Here is a 16,985-nt window from a genome sequence, read left to right on the forward strand (position 1 = left end):
AATTAGAACTACAAAGCAAACAGTCATTTGAGAAACACATGAACAAAGTTCTAACACATGCATGCAAAAGACTGCTGGTGGGGGGAGTGAGAAAGGGAGAAAGAAAAAACATTTATTTCCTTGGCATTACCCATCAGCAACTCCCCTTGACATAGTGTCTGGAAAATAATAGTATGGACAGTCCAATAAAACGCATTTGTCACACAGCTAGTCAAAGCAGTAACAGTTCTAGTCTCACCATGGTTTATTTCACGTTTGTCTTAACTCCCCCATTCTTCCTTGGGCTTCTCTTTTGTTTTACCCTGTGAGAGGAAAAAAAGATACCAACAAACCCCATGCCTTTCCTACTCCTCTAAACTAAAAAAAAACAAACAAAAAACCAACCAACCACCCAACCGAAAAAATCCATGAACTATTTTGAAGTAGCATAAACTTGCATTTTCACTTGCTTTTACTTTAGGTAAATATCTTTCAGGGTATAACTGTTCACTCATGAATAAAGTATTATAGATTTAAATATCAAAGTTTACAGAAACCACATTTCAGATTATGTCAAATTCAGCAGAAATTAAAATTCAAACGCCAATCCCTGACTGATGAAAGGGATCCTGAAATTATCCATCTGCTAATACTTCCATCTTTTGATATGGTTAGGGCAGCATGAAGAGGCAGTGACCATTTCCATAGGTCACACTCTTATGTGACTGACCAAACCAGCCTAGAGCAAAAGACCAGAGAAACAGACCACAGTTATGCAAGAGGAGGATCCTACTCAGCACTGAGAGCCAGATAAATGTTTTACAATGACAGCAGAAAAAACTAAGAAGTAAGCTCAGTGCATGTTAGTCTACTTTCAACATTAATAAAATTCTTTCATTTAAAATTTGCTTGTATAAAATAAGTGAAGCTCATTAAAATTTATCCAGGGACCTATTAGCTCTACATCCATTTTGACTGTGTTATGCAGTTATGGTTTGGGGGAAGTTCTGAGAGTCCCAGTTTAGTTTCACTATCCTTATGAGACTAGGAAAAAAAAATGCTCACTCTCATACTCCTTCTATATGGGTTAGACAGACTTATCTGGCACTTCCAGGTGCCACCCACACCCATCTTGTGCTGACCCTGTGGGTCAGTCAGGGCACCACAATGCTCCCCATGTGTTTACAGCAAACACCTGGCACTGTCTCCCCAGTTGGGTCTTTGTGACACTCCTTCCTTCCCATCCAGCTTCCAGCACCAGGATACTGCTCCAATGTGAATCAGGTACCCCTGACTCCCACTGATACCCCTGATACCAGTGGTATCATCATATTCAGCATCTTCACTTGTGAGAAAGCTCCAATTACAAGGCCTGAAAGATTAAGTGACTTACTCATACCACCAGCAGCAACGCCTGCCACAGCCAACCCAAAGTTTGCAGGCATATCACACACACCAAGTTTGGGGCAAGAGCTGCACACCTTGAAATTGTCCTGCTGAAGTCTATAGGACTGCTTGAAGCAGCTTTTAGTATTTATAGTGCTAAAGTCTATGTTAATAAATAATGTACACAGATTACGTAGAAAGTCTTAATACAGTAGATTAAAGACAATTACTCATCTAAAACTGAAGCTTTTGGAACTCATGGAAAGCTACTAGAGACTTTGATACAAAATAAGTAACAGTTTTATCAACTGAATACTAGATACCATGCTTTCCAGTCCAGACAAGCCAGAAGTTAGTCACTCCTCACTGCACAAACACAACATTATATAAATGCAAGTTGAGCACCTATGAAGGGTGATCAACACCAGATGTATCCTCAGACTAGTGACCAGTGTCCAGATGTGATGGATCAAGGGAGACAGAATAAAAAAATCTACAGGATAAAACCAGTTCACAGAAATGACACAGTATCATCCCAAGCTTTCTTCAGTACAAAGTTGTCCATATGTTTCTTTACGGTTTTTTACCAAATTCTTCTTCTGTTAGACTGCAAGGGGTGAAGCCACAATTAAGAGCATAAAGACCCATAAGTTTCTTTAGACCTCAGTAAATGCTAAACTGTACTGAAGCTACTCCATGAAGAAGCTGATACATCCTCAATCAGTAAAGGCATATTGAAAAATGATCAAACTATCTAACTTGTATAAAATACCAGTAAATCAAGCCCCAACTATTCTAATTGTCATGAACTGACAAACTGCTACCTCTGAAGATGGAGCATTAGTTCTAGTAGGCTTTTGTAGCCAATCCTAGCTCTAACAATAAATTGCCGTGTGCTCAACTTTGAGGAGTCACTAACTTTAGGTCTCATTCATGTCTTAGAAACAAGGGACAACAGATCTCCTGATGTGGTGTCAAGAGGACACAATGTACCAGGAGATTAAGATCCCCTTGGAGAATAGCAGGGGGCAGAGAGAGAACTCTTGTTCCTCAATACCTTTCCTCACTGTGGACAAACAGACCATGGTAAAAATCATGGTAAGCATGGATTAGGGAGGCGAACACACCCCAGGGGACTGCTGCAGATTTCTGGCCCTTCCCACTGGCATTTGACCTATTTACAGCAGAGGGCTATTTGGGGGAGCACTGCCCTGAGGAGTGCTCAGGGAAGAGATACAATAAGCCACTTCTGAAGCAATGAAAACTACATGAGCTGGGCTGTAAAGAGCTCACTGGTACTTTTCCTTCTAGGCTCTAATTATTCATTAGCTGAAACCCTTTATCTATGGGCTAGTGACAATCCTATTAACAAGACACCTTTTTTACAGAGGGAGGCATTGCCTATTTAGGTTTGGCCATTTTTTTGCAACAGACCATAAAGAACAGGCGTTTTTCCCACTAGAGCTTCACCGTGGCCTTTAAAGGCTAGGGATGTTTGTGCAACCAGTTATGCTGAACATTAAAATTTTAAATTGCACATGGAGAGCTGAATGGGTTAGTTTGCTAAAGCAGTGGGAACTGAGCCAATTGACATTTTCTTTCTTCTTTCAGGATTACTTCTGCTGAGGGAAGGCATCATAAAGAAGACACATTTCATCTTGAATACTTCAAAGAGTGAGTGAAAGCAGGAAGAATCTTCCTTCTTATCCCACTGGAAAAGAAGGGCTTATGAGTATTCTATTGCATTGTCCTCTCTTTCCAGAGGAAAAAAAAAAAAGGGGGCAGCCCTGTTTTTGCATATTTACAACCCAAATTTGATATGAATTTGGTCTGACACAGCCCTATTTTAGGAATTCCAGTAACTAGGCTGTAGAATATGATTACAAGAGAAAGCAGGCTGTGAAACCCCAGAACAAGCAAAAGCACATGGGATCCCAAAAATCACAATAGGGCAACTAATTGGGTTACATGGAACATTTTGAAGTTTATAAAAAAGGACAGTAAGATTACCAGGTAATAAGTAATCACAAAGAAGTCCCTAGAATTTCAGTGCTTAAAGATTAAGTTCCAAAACTTTAAATTGCACATGCTGGTATTTAATTTCATATCAGTTCTTCAGAACATGTCTATTTGCAATGGTCTGTATGATCTCCAAAGAAAGAGACATCTGAGGCTTATAAAATGTTCATGAAGATCTGCAGGTTTTCCTGAAGCACCTGGTTGTTAATTCTTTTTGCATTTCCAGGGCCTTCCTGGAAATATTCAACAATGGAAATGCTTCTATTCCTTACAAAAAAGTTCATTGATTCTTTAAGCACAAGGGAATAGACCAGGATGCCAATTGAAAATGCTTTACATTTATTTTATTATATTAGCATTCTGGTTTTGTTCTTTGTTGCAAAGGGTGAGTACATCTTTCTGAAGTGAGGAAACATTAACACTTAAAGCAGTGACCTAATTCATTATTCACTTGGCTTCAAGCCAGACCATGGGGACATTCCTTGTGTGAGCATGTTTTACTTTAGACATGTCCTTTTCATTCAGCATGCCCTAGATGGTCACTGTTTAGCTACTCATGAAATTCCAGCTGCGTTATTTTATTGTTCATAATTTCACCTAGCTGCCAGAGATAGCCACTGTGTTAAGCCTCGTCCACACATGTATTTTTCTTCTTGGCAAGTTATACAATGAAAATATAAGGTCCAATCTCATCCCTTGCATATTCCCTTCTTAATCTGAACAACAGTGCCACTGAGAACAGAATAGCATGGAATGTTAGAGGAACACTGTGTACACCTTTGTCTTCTCACTTGCTGAAACCAACCACAAAGCAAGTTGGACATCTGCTGTTGCAGAATCTTTGCATAAACTCCGGAGTGAAAAACCTCAAACCATACTTTAAGTACCACATCATCACTGCTCAGACAGTCCACTGAGGTATAGTCTCAGAAAAGACAAAATAATCTCTCCAGGGTTTTATGACACAGTCCTAGCTGAGCCAGTACCTAAGTCAGACTTGTCAGCTACTAGGAAGAAAGGGAAAAAAAAAAATCACAAGAATTAATTGCTGAAATTCTCACTTTCCACAGAACACTAGTCAAGAATCTCACCCTCTATTGACCATCTTACAATTCTGCCATCTGATTTTCAGATATTGCTCTGCCTCCCAAGCATACACACATATGCATTGCTGGATGGGAGAGAAGTTAAAAGCCACTATCAATTCACGGAAAGACAACCTATATTCAATAAAACCAACAGGAAAGTGAAAATAATCACAATATATTTTAGACCTTATCAGTTTCACACTGAGTTCTGAAAAATCTGAATATTTTGCTTGTACACATTTCAACCACTGCCCATGGTAAATCAATCACATCAAGCACACGCAGCAGCTTATTTTCAACTTTTTCAAAGTTTAGAGCATGACACACTGATCTAATTCATCCCAACTCCCCCCTTTAGTTGGTAAGCACTGAATTTCAGTTTTACTGCTCACTTTACCTGGTTGACACCAAAAGGAACTCTTCAAGCTACCTCTTGATTTTCACCAGTTTCCATTCATCTGCCAAAGCTAGAGTCCCATGGGGGAAACGGGGACAACGATGACTGTACACTGATCACTGAGCAAGTCACTTCATTTTTAATGAAGGACATGGAAAAAAAAATGAACAGTGGTGAACTGTCCACATTATGAACAGCCTGGGATAAATTTTACATATATGCAATAGGTAACTTCAGACATTTCTTTAGTTTCTAAATTGGAAGGAAAAAAAAATCATGCCTTTGGTACAAGGACCATTCTAGAACTCACAGTACACAAGAAATAAATAGTTCAGGCACGGGAACCATAGGAAAAAGTTACTTCAGTGAAGGGTGCAACGATTACAGGATTCATTACTCAGAAAATAATATTCTCCATGCAAATGGTTACTCTTACAAAAAGCAACATTGTTGTTTTGCCAGCAGAAATGCTGTGCTCCAAAATAAAATTAAGACCAAACCTCCACAAATTTCCACTGCCACATTAAAGACTGCAGTATACATGGAAGATATATCAGGTTTCTTATCTCCCTTGTTTCATGTGGTAGATCAACTCACTCTCAACACCAGGGAGATAAAATCAATAAAAAGCCCTGCCTTTTCCAAGGACCAGATCCTGCTTATTAATTACATCTTTTCAGAATATGCAACTAAAGCAATACACTTAGTACTAACTTTTAAAACACAGAAACATAGAAAAGAGTAGGGTTTCATTTTAATAGCAGTGTTCAATCATCTTAGAAATCAAGAACAATCAAGCAGATCACACTCTTTACAGCTTGCCCAAACCCTCTCTTGCAATTTCTGCCTCAGTTTCAAGTTCCCTGGAATGTGTTTTTACAAGAGCAACACAGGCCACGGGGACTGCAGGAAGGACCCATCCTGCTCATGCACCACACACCCCTTCCCTGCCCCATGTACATGGCCAAAAAATAAATCAGCTTGCCAAGCTGACAGAATAGGAAATACTGTGGGGTTTATTATCTCTGTTCTCAGAGAAAGCAAGCAGGTGACACCCAACAACCTAAAAATGGTGGTAGTTTTGCCACAACAATACCTGGAAAAAGCAGTCACGCTGCCATCCTTGAAGGAAATATTAACTGTACTGTAGCAGTTTAAATGCAATTCTTTCATCATCTACTGTGAAATAACAAGGAAAAAGAGCAACCTTTTGCTGAAGCAGTTTTGTCACTTACAAGTGAGAGAAGCAAGTTGCAGCTTGTCCTGGCATTTGATGCTCCTAAACAAAACTAAATCTATTACATAGTTAAGTAGACAAATGAAAGAACAGTATTATTCACATTATTTACTTTATACCTAATCCAAAGTAAGCAATGAGCTTATGAATAGAAGTCCTGCTTTGGCTTCAGTGAATCCAAAGCAAGCCCAGTTGTCTGGAAAATGCTGAATTAAGATTTAAACTTGAAACCTAACAAGCTACACCTTAATCATAGTGGTCAGTATTATTCCATTTCAGAAAATGCCAGGAAACAAAAAGCGCTCTCACAGTTTATTTATTGTTTTTATGAACAGAGACATCTGCTTGGCAAGAAAAATTAGCTGAAATGTCCTAGGTAGGACCAAATGAAGGAGTTTCATTTGCTTGCTTGCTTGTTTTAAATCTTGTATCAAACAGCTATCATGAAAGGCTCTTCTACCTCCTTTCACAAGCCAGTAGCTTCTCTATATGACACAACTTTTCCTACAGCTTACATTATTTAACTTGTGGGTTTCTGCACTGTTGTTGGTGCTATTCCTCTTTTTAAATTTGGCAAGAAAACCACAAACTCGAAGTTTGGTGAAGCATGTCTTCTTCCCTTTACTGTCAGGGAATTAAAGGAACAGCAGTTTTATATAACTACACTTACTGTGTCTACTTTGTTGGTTGCTAGAGTTCAACCTAGAAATAAGAACAGAAGTACATGAGCTACCTTAGCACAGTTATCAGGGAAGATATTTCTCCTGGTATTCCCAGTATCTTGTAAGTAATGCTGTTTTTCACACAAGCATTAGGCAAGAATCCAGCCTACTTTTACAACAGGCTTTGTTAAATCCTTATTAAGGACACAGCCCCCATAAGGGGCTGCATAAATTTTAACAGCAGCATTTGAGTTCCTGGGCCAAGGCACAACACCTGAGCAATCACACCCAGCAGTCTGTCCACTGAAAGGTGGCAGAGCCTCCCAACAGCCTGTGCAACACTGCTCACCCAATGAAGGGAAACAGACTGTGGAGGACAGCTTAAGTAAAACTAAATCACACTTCTTACAGCAACTGCAGCTTATCTTCAAGCATGCACCGTAGTCTCAACTAGGAGATGTTTATACTTCTTTCTATAGGACAGAGGAACAGCTGCAGCAAGAGGCAGAAATCAAATTTAAGATGCCGAGCAGTGCCCAAAAAGGTAATGCTGTAGGTGGGTTTTTTTTGCACAGAAAACAGCCTGCTTTAGAAAGACAGAAAACCAGTTACACTTAGCAACACAGCATCACCTTTAATCAAAGTGAATGAGGAAAGGTGAAACATTCTTTAGGCACCCAAAGTGTCTAAACAACTTTAAGAGCCCCAGCTAAATATTTCCCCCATAGAAGATGAGCATGCTCCCTCAAATGCAACAGAGTAAAAGGGAAGTGGTGATCCCAGCTCATGTGCACAGCATTTGCACAGCACACCTACATTTCCACTGATGCCATGTTCTATTTATTAAAACCAATTGCTGAGAATGACAGTATTCCACTGTTGAATGGTAGCTGGCAAAACCAAAGAGATGAGAATAATGTGGTTTTCTTGCAATTGCTTCACTTGAATGTAGTTCCACATCTAACTACATTCTCAGAATCAAGCTATCTTCTGTTTTCTCAGATCTCTCTGTCATCTACTTCTCTATATGGAGATCAAGATAGCATAGCTACTGTAACCTAAACATAGTGAAAATATAAATGCCAACCTATGTTAACTCTTCAGCTGTTTTTTAAGAATAATTGCCATTCAAGTTGATGCATGGAGCCAGTGGAAGATTTCTCATTGTGGGAGATAAGAATAAAGGTCATACATGCAGTTTCCTCGTACTGTAAAGCAAATCTGAAAATGCTGTAGAGTAAAAAAGATCCTTTGAGGCCCTCACAGGTGGTTCTCACACGGACATTTCTTTCTCTTAAGTTATGAAGAGATGAAAAAGGGCAATCCATACCCAGAGTGTTCTTTCTAACAGCTGCACAGCAAATTGGCCAGTGTTTAAAAAAAAAGTTAGAGACTTCATAATGTAAAGGAGTTCATTTTTTTTCAATTTTTTGGAATTTTTTTCTATGGTAAGAGTGACACTGTTTTCAAGATTGTAATATTCCAGACTATGATGCAGCTGTAGCAGTTGAAGTGAAAACAGACAGAAGTTAAATTTTCAAGTGCATCCAACTTTCTTAAAACTACTTTCAAACTTCTATTAATACCCATCTTAAAACCAGAAATGTTTATAGGAAATTGAAATTTAATAAAAAAGTTTTGTTGGACAACTATTATACACCACAGCAATAATCTTACTGAAGACAGCATTTATTGCCAAATTTTTGGAGGGCTACCTGGACCAGGGAATATTTGTACCTAAGTCTCCTCAGTGCAAGTTTGAAGACCCTGAAGTGATCACTGGAAGACATTTCTGTACATTTTGTCTAAGTGGTTGTTTGGCCTGAGAGTTTTAAAATAACAAAAACCAGCTTAAAATACTGCTTGATCCAGAAATCCTGAGAAAATGCTGCTTTGAGAATCAATCACCCTCCTGTTTTTCTTAAATAAAACTCAATCAGCTAGCTTAAATTCACATGTGGTTTTCAAAACTGTGCTCACTTTGTTATTCTTCAGTCCACAATCAAAGATGGAAGGAGGAACACAAACTACAAATGTTTTTAGAAAGGCTAAAATTCAGCGTAGTAGTTCAGGTTCTGCTTTTAGCACAACAAATCAACCATGAATATGTCACCAGCCACGAAAGCTGGATGCCAAACAATTGAGAAACATCTGGTGCATTCCAGAAACACAGCTTATGTCATCTGTAATTTTTCAGTCTGACATTATAACTAAGCATTAACTTACTCTTAAAGGACTAGCAATACCAAGCTTCACAGGAAGAAAAAAGCCAGCAGCTTGTCAGAACTATCTATCTTGGTATTTTTCTTGTATTGAAAAAGTTGCCAGTATGAACAACTAGAAGCATCAAACACTGAACACTTTGCATTTTGCTGCTTCACCTCTTGTTTTGTTTTTCAAGTCCCTGAAGTCATTCTTTGAACCACTTGAACCGCCTTCCTTCCCCTTTTGTTCAGGAAGAGATCCATCGTGGTTGATGGGGAGAGAAGCCAAGAGCGTTTGCAAACCTCTGCTAAGTTTTTGCAGGTTCCTTGAACTTTTCTTTTGTAGTGTTCATATTTTACTACTATTTTTTTTCCCTAACTTTTTTTGCTTGTTTTGCTTCACAGCAGGGACATGCAGGTTGTTACCACAGACACTTGTCACAAGTGCAGTATTTTAACACACAGTTCTACTGGCAACAACTTCTACTACACTGTGTTTGAACACTGGTTTAAAGTTGGATTTTTTCCTTTCCTTCCTCTCCCCTCACACAGTTGATTTAAATCCCTATCACTGCCAACTGCCCATCTAACAGAAGCTCAGGTGCTTAAACTGAGGAGGAATTCTGAAGAGTTAAATGTGTAAGAATTCAAAAACACTGGATTATGTCCAAAATCAAGCTCAAAAAATCCAACATAAAGAAATGTGCATAGCAGCACTTCAGAGAATCTAATACAGTATTTTGGATGTTAACACCCAGTCCTTTGCCAAACACTGGGGACACAGGGGCAAAGTTTGCCCTGCAGAGGCATCTTACTGGAGCAATGCTTTGACTGTGCTGGGAAGAAACCTGCCAGCCTCTGTCCAGCCAGCACTGACTGCAACTAATATTCACCTTCCTACTTCACAAATTGTATATCCCTTCTTCAGAAGATTTCTACGTGCATCAGGAACTCACAGAGCACATGAAAGAAGGACTAAACTACTATCACTCAGCACTCTTAATTTTCATGCTGCCAGAGCACAAGACATGCAAGGCATCTGCTGCCCCTGGGGCTGTGAGCAGCATCAGCGGTGCTGACAAGTGCCATCCTTCCTGACACCACTGCTTGGGGAAGCCTTTAGGAGACAGCAGAAGCGCTACCACAAGTCATCTAAAAGCTGTCACCCGAAACACTCTTACAGGACAGATTTTATTTCACAGAAACTTATGACTTAGCCTCAGAACCGTTGGTTCACTCTGAACGGTGCTCAAGACTAGCGTTTTGTATTTTCACAGCGTGCTTCAAAACACAAGCTCATTTACATCATTTCCTCTGCTTTAATTCAGCAGTGTTCCCAACAAGCTTCAATTGCTTCCTGTGCATTGCTGCTCAACACCTGCCCCTGCAGCAGCAACGCAAACTGCACCCAGAACTCTCTAAGTATTATTTCTGCTGTTTCTACAGGGAAGATGCAAACACCAAAAACGAGCACCGGGGTAGCAGAATATCTGCCTGGTTACCAATCTGGCTACCACACACAACACACTACAAACTCAAGATCTACACACACAATTAGCTCAGAACCTCTGTACAGCAGCACCTCAGCCATCAGCTTTAAATTTTCATGGCTTCCTGCAATTACACACCTAAAAGCCAGAAACTGTCTTTCCATTTCTTTGGCAACCGGCATCGGAAAAACTATTACAGCCCTTTTACATGATTAACTGGGATTAGTCAATACCAAACTGCTGTAGATTCATATACAACCTTTAGGAGAACACATATGTCATATAATTTTGGACTTCTATGAAAGCACTCATCTATTGTCTTGACAAAAAACACAATTAACAGTGCAGACATACTAACCTCATTTTGTGGTTGACGTTCATTTGACAAATACAAGAAGCAGGTGTCTATATAAAAGAGACTCATCTATTCAGCAATTTTACTTGGAAATACAATAACTGCAGGTATTGTATTTCTAAGCTACTTTTCACTCCTCCCTGTTCTGCACTGTATTATTTTAACAGTGAACATGTGAGAACCAGCCTGGAGCTACGTTCAGCAAAAGGAGACGACTGCTGCCAGTGACAGGATTAAAAGTACGTGGGTAGGACCCATCTCCGGAGGATTTGTTAGCCATGAGAGAATTTTACTTCTGCTCTACAACTGGCATATTGGTTTCCTTGAACAGAAATTCCCTTCAGTATGCCAGGGAAGAGTAAAATTACCTCCCCTAGACTTTGAGAGAACAAGTGCCAAAAGTGTCAGCCCACCAAACCCTCCCCCAGCATCAGCCCAGCCGTCCCTACACTGCTAAGGCAGCTACAGCGCTTCTGTTCTGCACACTTTTTCTTCAGTTGCCAAGTGTGTACTTGTACTCAGGCTCCCACAGAAAACATTCTTATCCCTCCATCTACCGAAGCAATGCATTGATGGATATTTTAGGTCATTTCTGGCCATAGTAGAGGAGCTGATGGGAAGCTTCACTTTTGACAGCAGGATGCATATGGCAGCTGTCGGATGCTGATCTGTGCTTTCCCGACAGCTGCCGTAAGTGACATCCTGACCAGAAAGCCCAGTACCAAAAGAGAAGGATCCTCTGCCATGAGCTGCTTCACCACTGAAACACCACCATTTAGTACAGGGAGGAGGAAAGGTAAGAACAAAAGCCAACCAGACCTGCCCTTTACCACCCACTCACCCCACCAGTGAAAGAACTAAAGGGGGGAAAAGGCTGAAGTAAAACAGAGGCAGCTCTGCCCCCGCTGTCAGCCACGAACACTCTCCTCAAAGACACCTCTCTAAGGAGTCATGGGCACCCTCCACTGCAGGCTGGGCAGGGAGATGGGCTCCAGACCAAACAAAACCTTCCCAGGAACACAGGAAGGCTAAAGGAAGCAATCAGACCCAAGAACACCGTGCTGGAAAGCACCTACACTGCAGGCAGCCACAAATCAGTGAATAGGCCAATCACTACAGTCACTTTTTATTACAGCTGGAGATGATTATCAGGAAATAGATTTTAAAAGTATATACAAGATTTCCTCAAGATAGTTTCCTCATGTCATCTGATTTGGATTCTCTGAACCTTACTCTGAAATACCAACTCTGTTGATGCTCCTCCCAGAGCTCATATTTGCACTCACAGCTTGAAATAACTTGCCAGTTTTATCAACTTGCTTTTAGAGGATTTGGTGTGTGAATGGAAAGAGCCTTTTACAAGTAAGGTAAAGCAGAGATTGTTCCAAAATATTATTCCACCACACCCCATTCAGAAATAATTGTGGAGCAAGTGGCTCCTGCCAGCCTTACCATGACCCAGAGCTGCAGCACAGACAGGGGAGAGAGTACAAGCTTCTCACAAGTATTTTAGTGTGCCATGTTTCCATAGGCAGCATTTACCTTACTTGAAGGTAAGGATTAGGGGAAAAAAATCCATTTTCCTTCTCCCTTGAATCTCCCATCTTTAGTGACTATATATAGCTTGCAATGATTACCTTGTTACTCTTTTTAAAGCAGTTTCTCAGCTAGCAATGACCACCATAATCACCAGTTTAGACTACACACACCACAAAGTATTACATACTCAAAAAATACGAAGCTGAATAACTTGTCTGTTTACATTTTTAGGTGCACACAATACCTGCAGCCTTGCAATAAAAATATCTTAAAATGCCTGGATAAAAGCAGAATCTAGCTGCACCTAAAATGGGCCTCTAAACCAGGGTCTAAAACAGTACCCTGTTCAACTCCTTTTGTACCAAAAGGCACTCATGACTGGAAGGCTGCAACTTGCAGAATTTTTCCTGTCCTCAAAAAACAAAATTCCAGAGAGCTTAATAAAAAATAAATCAAAGATATTAACGTAAATGCACACTTTCAGTTTTTGGGGGCTTTTTAATGAGCTATAATATTAATGGGTGTGCTGGGCTTTTCTAATCATCATTCATCATCTAATCATCATTCAGAATGAAACTGTTGTGGCAGACAGTAAGAAGTGCCTTTCCACAAATTTTTCTTACAAGCTGTGGTTCCAACTCAGAAATAAAACTATACTCCCATTCCTTTCAAAAAGCATTCTATTTCTTTTATAAACATCTTGAGTTCTGTTGTTTTATAAACAACATGTGTTCTGGTCTCATTTCCCCATTTCCAGCACTAAGCTTAAAAGAACGTAATTAGATACATAGATAAAGTGCAGTTATTTGTGGTTTGGTCTTTTTTCTAAGAACAATATGCTCCTGAAAATGTTTTCTTCACATTGTGCCCTCTAAGAATGATTTTTTTTTTAAAAAAAGAAAGTCTTGTACTCTTGAACCCATGCCTATTTTCTATGCTATTTTTCCAGAAGCAAAATTATTATGGCCTTTTCCCAGACTTTTATTCTGGAGGGCTGATCCTTTAGAGGGCAGATGAGCTAACAAAAAGCTAAGGACATTATCAGTTCCAGCACTTACCCAAAGCTTGACTTTCATCCCACCTCTGATCCTGTTTCCGCATTATTTAAGGAGAAAATACTGCAAGTCATGAAGCTTGCTCCATAATGACAGGCTGCTTCAGAGACAAGAAAAATATTGTGCAATTTGTTTTCTGCAGTGAAAAAAACTGACCTCATATTTCTCATACCCGCCCTCCTGGGAGTTTAGTTTTATCTCTTTTAAAAGTCCAGGTGATTCTGATGGATTCTTTTTATAAAGAGGTCTACAGAACACTTCTGGCAAGCATGAAATAGCAGACTGTGATGCAGGGGTTGAAATTCATGTGCCAGATATGCTTGTGGGTTTTTTGGTAACAGACCACAGCTACTTATTTAACCATGCCCTCAGATGATGTTTCTCACTGACTTGGGAAGACCCATATCCTGGGGTTGGAACATAAAAGCAAAGAATTTAAATTCAAGAGTAATTTGGTGCAACTTCTACCACAATGTAGCAGCTGTACAGACAGGTTTGGGGGGTTACTTTCTTTCCTTTATTCCTTGCTTCCTTAAGCCTGAGATAGACCCTAAAACATAGTCATGGGAGCAAGAAGGAAAAAAAAATTCAAGATCAACTAATCTTAATCACACTGCAGTTTTCACGTTTTCTCCAGCAACAAACACACTAAAGAATGTCTGTTTGGGCTGTACAGTCGTGTACTTCAACAACCACTGTTCTTCCTCCCATGTTCAGCTGCTGATGGTTCATGACTGGTGCCGTAGCAATGCTCAGTGTGGCTCTCCTGATATTTCTGATAAGGACTTACTGGCACACAGTCTCCCATAAAAACCTCAGCGTGTAACTGAGGCTCATAGCTAACACCCCTCCACAAAACACATCTACATCCACTGACAGCTACTGGGAATACTTCCAAACTGCTGTCTTTGGTGCTCCTTCGGGACCCACTATCTAGTAATAAATAAAGGAAAGCCGTAAGTTTCCTTCAAACACACTAAAGCAGCATAGGAACTTACAGCTAGTGCATGCTGGAAAAGAAGAAACAGTCCTATGAGGCCTAGCATTACAGTCCCCAAGGAAAATAAAAAGGGAGGAAAAAAAGAAGTATTTTTACTGTATGACCTTAACCTGAGAGATATTGACTCAATGTTGAAACAACACTCTTTTCTGCAGTTCTGAGTGAGAAGAGAATAAAGTTAGTCCTTATCCATCATCTACAAGTTTAGCAGAAGAGATCAGTGTCTCAATTTCCACCTGACAGGGGGACTTGAAGAGAAACCACGAACAACAAAACCAAAGAACACTTCAATGAAAACATGCGCTATCAAGTTTAAATTTCTACATATTTAGGTGTAAAAATGGTCTTGCAAATTGCAACACCCCTCTCCCCGTTTCTGCTTTAGCATTTCTGAATTGGCTGGTGACAATTACACCATTTATTCTTATGTTCAACACCAAAACGTTCCAGCTCTCTCAGTTTGCGAGAGCACAGAATTTACCGAGCAAGAACGCGTCTAACAAAAACGAACAGATGTCAACCATACTTTAAACAATGCTCAGCATTCCACTGAGGATAATTAACCACCCCCATCGTTATTTCCCCTATTTTGGGGGGGCTGGAGGAAGGAATGGGGGTTTCTCGCGGCCCCAGCAAGCCCAAAGGCCCCCCCGGAGCCCGGCCGAGCGCTGCCACCGTGCCCGCTCCAGCGCTGCGCTGTGGCGGGGGGGCCGCCTGCTGCATCCCGCTGCCTGCGGCTGCACAACCGCACGCAGCACGCCTACGGCCAGCTAACACAATGGAAACGCAGCCGTGAGGGACAGATTCATTTTATTGTTGAGACAGCGCTACGGTACAACCGAGTGGCCCGGTATGCCAGGCCGCCGCGCCAGGGAGGTCGGGGCAGCCCCCGGCGGCCCCGGCTGCGCGGACCCACGGCCGCCCGGGGCGCTCGGTGCCGGCCGCAGCCCTCTCCGGGCCGGGACACGGGGCCGGGCCCGCCGCGGTGCCGCTGCCGAGCGGGCTCCGGGGCGCTGCGCGGCACCTTCCGCCGGCAGCGGGGAGGGGCGGCCGAGAGCGGCGGGCAGGTGAGGGGCGCGGGGCCCGGGAGGAGCGGTAGGGCGGAGGGGCGCGGTGCCGCCGTACTCACCGCGCGGGCCGGCGCGGAGCCCCGGCTGCACTTCCTGCGTGCTCGGAAATGAGCGGGCGGGACCCTCCGCCGCTCCGCTTAAAGGGGACGGGCCGGCCGCCCCCGACCGCCCCCGGGGCGGGCCCGCGTCCCCCGCGTAGTCCCGCGGGGAAAACGGGGCCGCCGCCGCTGTGCGGCTGCAGGGACGGCCCGGGAATCTCCCTCCCTCCGCCCTGAGGCGGGGACGCGCCCGCGGCGATGCGCCCCGGGAGCAGCGAGAAGCCCGCGCCTGAGGGCGAGAGCCGGGGCGGATCAATGCAGCCTCCGCAGCTGCGCCCACAGCGCCCGCAGGCCGGGCCCCTCAGCGCCGCGGCCACACCGAGCGCTCCCGGAGCGGGCGCTGCCCGGTCGCACTGCTGGGACACCGCTGTGCCCACCGGACAGGGATCCTGCCACCGCTGGGACACCGCTCTGCCCCCCGCACAGGGACCCTGCCACCGCTGGGACACCGCTCTGCCCCCCGCACAGGGACCCTGCCACCGCTGGGACACCGCTGTGCCCACCGGACAGGGGCCCTGTCCCGGGAACAGCGCGGCACTGCCCAGCGCGGCACTGCCCAGCGCACACAGCACAGCTGCTCTGCCAGCCCTATGGCACGCAGAGGTCCGGCAGCAGCACAGTGATGCTGATTTCTCAGATGTTAGCCAAACCGTGAAATTGTGATGTAGCCTTTCTGGTGGAAACAAGAAGCAGAATTTACCAGTAATTATTTTCTACTTATCCAAGTATTTATGAACAGTTCTGTATTTCCAGAAGGACATTTCATTACGCTATTTTTTAAAATTTTTTTTTTTTTTTTTAATTATTAGTTTTCTGCAGGGCTTGACCTGAAAGGAAGACAGTTTTGGGAACTCATGCAGCTTTCAGCCACGTGCCTGAATGGTGGCCTGTTTAAAAGGGTAAAGCTCAGGAAGCAGGTAAGGTAGGAATGCTCTTCCACAGCTATATACCAGCTGTTTTTGGTCCCACTCATCAAGAACAGAGTCAGAGAAAGCCAGTAAAGGCTTATTATGTACAGGCCTGCATCCCCTAACTTGACATCACTCTGCTGGATTGCCTGACTGCTCACCTGCCTCAAAGGCAGGCACTGAGGGCTTTTCAGAACAGAGCCCCGATGGTGTGAGCAGCAGAGGCTGCATGCTTTGTCATGTTACTGCTCTGCCAAGGTCTGCACCCCATTTAGCACAGAGCAGCCCTTTGTTTTCAGGCAGGCAGAAATCCATTTGTTCAGAAATAGCTACAGCACATAGGGGGCTGGGTGTCCAAGGACCAGATCTGTTCAGTCTAGGTTTCAAGCCCTCAGACAGAAAAGGTCTTTCCAGGGAATACCTTAAATGAACAGGGGAAAGACACTTGACAGGTATGACCACCACTTTCAGGTACCATCCAGGCACTTTCCTATCCAT

General features: G+C 42.7%; 1 protein-coding gene across 7 annotated transcripts in view; it reads right to left on the reverse strand.

Annotated features, from left to right (window-relative positions):
• CSGALNACT2 (chondroitin sulfate N-acetylgalactosaminyltransferase 2) overlaps window positions 1-15,691 on the reverse strand; it is a 32,888-nt gene extending 17,197 nt beyond the window's left edge. The window contains exons 1-3 of one of the 7 annotated variants that reach the window (XM_015633667.3): window positions 15,541-15,674; window positions 13,415-13,508; window positions 239-302 (exon numbers count right to left, since the gene is read on the reverse strand). The gene's annotated coding sequence lies outside the window, so the exon portion shown is untranslated. Of the gene's footprint in view, window positions 1-238; window positions 303-13,414; window positions 13,512-15,540 lie in introns of all 7 variants that reach the window. The other 6 variants (XM_015633668.3, XM_015633670.3, XM_019007294.2 and 3 more) reach the window with 6 other exon arrangements.
• Between the last annotated feature and the right edge of the window lie 1,294 nt (window positions 15,692-16,985).

Source organism: Parus major, chromosome 6 (assembly GCF_001522545.3).
Source record: "Parus major isolate Abel chromosome 6, Parus_major1.1, whole genome shotgun sequence".
NCBI lineage: Eukaryota > Metazoa > Chordata > Aves > Passeriformes > Paridae > Parus > Parus major.